At 41.7% G+C, this 4978-nt stretch overlaps 1 long non-coding RNA gene across 1 annotated transcript; it reads left to right on the top strand.

The window, feature by feature from the left end:
• The first annotated feature begins 1947 nt into the window (after positions 1 to 1947).
• Positions 1948 to 2208, top strand: LOC124158413. The gene is made up of 2 exons (XR_006864779.1): positions 1948 to 2046; positions 2159 to 2208. It is a non-coding gene; the product is annotated as an uncharacterized LOC124158413 (long non-coding RNA).
• The last annotated feature ends 2770 nt before the right edge of the window (positions 2209 to 4978 follow it).

The raw sequence follows: 4978 nt of genomic DNA, 5'->3' as shown, positions 1-4978 counted from the left end.
CCGAATCAACAGCCTTAGAAAAACGCATACCGACCACTTTACTATGGCGACAGATAAATCGTTCAAAAACCATGGTATCATGTTGAAAATTTAAAACAATAAAGAGTTGACCCACGTCAACAATTGCCAACATTTTAAATAAGAAATTTTTACCACATTATTTCATTCTCATTAATATATTTTATTATATTTAGAAATTACAAAAATATATATTTGTATATTTTATTATATTTTATTTGTAAACAAATGTCCACTCTTACTTACCCTGACAATTAGATAACGATGGCGCAAATTTTATAAGAGTAATTGGCCACCAATAAAAGACAAAATATGACTGGTATAGATGTGCCGCTTTGAAAAGAACCTGTGCGAAAATTTCCGCGCACCCCCTCTCTGTCCTCGGCTACCCCCACTCAAGGCTCCTTCCTTCCCCTGCCGAGCCTCCCCTACCCGTGTCACTTCATTATTGTTGCCAGCTCTATTCGTTACGGTTCTCTCTCGGTTTTGCGCGCCTGACTTTTGACACTACTTCGGACATTCTTTTTGGATTTTGATTTGGGTTTCTTTCTAGTAATATTTTGACTTACGCTTCCGTTTTGGTTACTCTATTTGGTTTTACGGCTTTGGTTCTTGTTGAGTCCTTCACTCTCGTATTGACACTGCTTTGGACATTCTTTTTGGATTTTGAATTGGGTTTCTTTCTTGTAATATTTTGACTTACGCTTCCGTTTCGGTTACTCTATTTGTTTTTACGGCTTTGGTTCTTGTTAACTGAGTTTGAGTTCTTTAACTCTGGTATTGCTTATTTGCAATGGCCAGCTCGTCGAAATCTTCACCTGCCCGAGGTAGGCCCCTCAAAAGTCAGGCTCGAGAAATCGTGTATAGAGTTAGCCGTTTTTTGAACGAGTTGAAATCGGAGGAAGCACTAACGTTGAACGTGGTGTCAGCTACAAGCCAGGCTACGGGAGTTAGTGCCTCCACGGTGAAGAGAATTGCAAGCGAAGGAAAATTATCTGAGGAGAAAGGAAAATTGTCATTTTCAACGCCTAAGGGGAAAAGGGGCGAACGAAAGAAGCGAATAGAGCTGGACGACTTCGCAAAATGCTGCATTCGTAGGAAAGTTCACGAGTTTTACGCAGTTCGTAAAACATTGCCAACCGTGAAGAACCTTTTGGAAGCGTTGAAAGAAGACGGAATCCTTGACTGCCAAAGGACCTACTTACGGGAGATACTTTTGGAGTTAGGGTTCCGTTGGAAAAGCTGTCAGTCCAAGAGGAAAATCCTAATTGAGAGGCCCGAGATTGCTGCATGGAGGGAGAAATACTTACGAAAGATCAGGAGCTGCAGAGAAGAGGGGAAGAACATCGTCTACTTGGACGAAACCTACTTACATGAAAATCATGTGAGTTCAAAATGCTGGCAGTCCCGTGAAGAGATCGGTGTGATTGAACCCATAGGGAAGGGACGACGGTTGATTATTGCACATGCTGGAGGTAATTATACTTTGATAATTAGCAAAATTAACTCTTTTAGACACATAATTGCGTCAGTGTCAATTGTTTTAATTCTATCGTCAGGGTAGTAGAAAATGTTTTCACGATTGCTTTGTTTCTTCTAGGTGAAGCAGGATTCATTAAAAATGCATTACTCATTTTCAAGTCACATCAGAAAAGTGGAGATTTCCATGATGAAATGAACTCCAAAAATTTTACCAAATGGCTAACAGATGCAGTCATTCCCAATATTCCACTGAACAGTGTCATCGTAATGGATAATGCATCCTACCATTGCGTACAGAAAAACAAACGCCCAACGTCGACAAGCTTGAAAGTTGATGTGCAGAACTGGTTAAAGACAAATAATATTCCATTCTCCCTGGATATGAGAAAGCCACAGCTCTTACAGTTGGCAAAGTCTAGAGATGTGCAAAAAATATTTGCCATCGACGAATTATTACGGGAGTCTGGGCACGAAGTGATTCGTTTACCCCCTTACCATCCTGACCTCAATCCCATTGAAATGGTTTGGGGTGACCTCAAAGAACAGGTAATCTCGAAGAATAACTGCCATTGCATTTATTCAATTTGTTTTTTATGTCAAATGTTATCTACATTTATTTAAATTTGTTAATTACTACACATTTTCTGTATTCCTTTAGGTGCGTCACAATTTGGAGGCGACATCACTGGACAAGAAAGCGGAATTGTTTAAAAAAATTTGTTCCGAATATTCCACGGAGAAATGGACGAAAGTGTGCGCACACGTCAAGAAAATCGAAGAGGAATATTGGAAAACTGACGCACTGATGGACGAAGAAATAGACAAAATAATTGTGGAACTCAGTGGCAGTGAGACTAGTGAAGACTCCGACATGTCATTGACATCCTCGGAAGAGAGCGAATGCACAATTTGAATTGGCTAGGTATTTTTAAATTGTACATTTCCGGAAATTATTTCTCCTAATCACTCAATTAATACACCATTTCTAAGCATATTTAATAATTGTTTAAAAATATGTAACAGTTGATTTCTAATAAACTTGATTTTCTTGAATATCCTTATCTTTGCATAAAATTTACACCAACCTCTGGTGGAAGCGGAATCGGACAAAGAGACGTCTCAGCAGGGAACCTGAGTGACCAGGGGAACGCTCGCCCTACTCTCCCATGCCCAGCTTATTACCTTGCCCACAACATACCCTTCTTGTAAATTCGGAAATTTGAACAATAGGGTATGATCAATCAGTGACAATTCCGAGCGACGAAGTGGAGCCTTGCCCTCCTGGTGAAAGCACAGTAATCCCGACCCCTTAGTATCCCCCACGTACACTCTTTTTTAGGATAAAATGTTCTCCCGGAACTTATCAACTGACGAGATCACTTTTTGCTTAAAAAATTCTCGGAATTATTCCAATACTTCGGCATTTTAACTTTCCACTGCTGCCGCTTTAACTTTGCCGAGGAAACAATATCGGGGTAATCCATTGTTCACATCTTCGACCATTTTATTCCTAATTCGCCCAATCTAAGTTGCAGTTTTGCTTGATTAATGCTGTATCACTACTAATGTGGGCGCTTTGGGGCACTTTTACCCAGATGACGTAACCCCACCCCTAGCCATGGGTGTGACCCAACCCAACCCTCGTGGGACTGTTTGGGGCACCCACCCCCACCCCTACCGCCCCCACCCCCTCCATACCACCCCCTCCCGCCCTGAACCATCCCCCTCCCACCTTAAACCACCCCCACCCATAGGTGTGTCGTCAACCCAACCCGCGTGGGTCGGTTCAGGGCACCCACCCCCAACCCACCCAGAATGGACACTTTGGGGCATATACCCATCCCCCACCCATAGGTATGTCATTGACCGTGCGTCCTTACGCCACCCGCCCACCTGTCGCCGCCCCGTCTATCCCCTATTGTCGAATAAATTTTGATATTAGAATAGAATGACTTGTAGTGGCCTCGAACTCGGGCATCACCGCTTGGCGTACCCCACGGCTTCTAAATCTCTTGGATGAGGAAAATTATGAGGTTGGTATGGGGAATCGCTGTTCCTCCCGTATTAATTTATTAAAGGCTTTAAAAGGGATGATTTCGTTGGTTGGGCGGGTTGATGATATTGGATATTGTGACAATGCGACAATTAATACAAACGTGCCGTCACACACACACAGAGGATTACAGGTATGACAATGGAAATAAAGAAGGCGGTTTATTTCCTTTTATAAATTATTTTATTGCAGGTATCACCGATACAATTATATATATATATCCTGTTCATGAATACAGAAATAAATAATGAATCACTCTTTGAATTTAATATACATAACAATCAAGTCTTCATCGCTCTTCACCACGATTATTCTAAACATTATCTTTTTCAGTAATTAACCAATATTGATTCACTCAATGAAAATAATATACTTAATATTTATGTCTTTGCCACTTTTCACATTGATTTTTCGTTTACAGAGTCACTATTTTGTCTTATTGTCTCTTGAAGAATATCCTTTCCGTCTCGACTATTTAGGATAGATTTAATTTCTTCCGAGAGTGCTTGCACATTCAAGGAAGGTGGCGTACTGCCAAGCTCCCTGAGGTCTATTAGGGCACTGTTTACATGTTCCCACGGTACACATTCAATTTCACCAGCTTCACATTCACGTTCGTATGCAAGGATCACAGAATTCAGGTAGAGATTCAAAAGTTTTCGCGCACACGAGGACCACTCACTTCGCTCTTCCCAGCGGAGACGAATGCATTCGGCATAGTTCAAAAGTCCGAACCACGAAGATTCAGCTAGATACACGCAGGGTGGGTCACTTTTATGATTCACTTCCTCCAGCATCACTGACTTGACGCCGTATATAGTTTTGAATTTAAGAATGCACTTGCCAATGGGGATGCTATGTGGTACGACGTCGTTCCAAAAATATGATGAAATCAGTTTTTCACTTTTCACTAGTTCGCACCAATCTACGTATTCCAGTGGACACTATGCGGTACCACATCGCTATGAAAATATGAATTTATCAGTTTCTCAGTTTTCATTAACTCACACCAGCCCAAATAGTCCAACACGACAGAGCAGCGTCCGACTTTGCTCAGCGCTATGAAGGGCTTGCACTTGTTTTTCAAATCAAGGCCGATTGTCACTCGCTTTGTATCGCTGTAATTCACTTATGCCCCGTTCACACTACGTCCTTTTTACGCCGGTTAGCCCCGACCATGGTTACAAAACGAGGTGTGAACGCAAGTTCCCGTTAACCGTGGTTGGGATTCTGACCACCGTTATCCGACCATGGTTGGCGGTAGTTCATGCGTGTGTGAACGCAAGTTGGTTAAAAGCTGGTTAGAAAAAGAAGAAGGCGAAGCAGCAACGAAGTGGGATAGGAGGAAAGAAAACAGAAAATAAAGTTTCGAAGAGGAGATGGCCGTTATTGTTGAATTATATTCGTCAGAATTAATTCAAAGGA

Source organism: Ischnura elegans, chromosome 5, assembly GCF_921293095.1.
Source record: "Ischnura elegans chromosome 5, ioIscEleg1.1, whole genome shotgun sequence".
Classification (NCBI taxonomy): Eukaryota; Metazoa; Arthropoda; class Insecta; order Odonata; family Coenagrionidae; genus Ischnura; species Ischnura elegans.
Note: the sequence above shows the minus strand (reverse complement) of the source record. Positions and strands in the feature narration are given on the sequence as shown.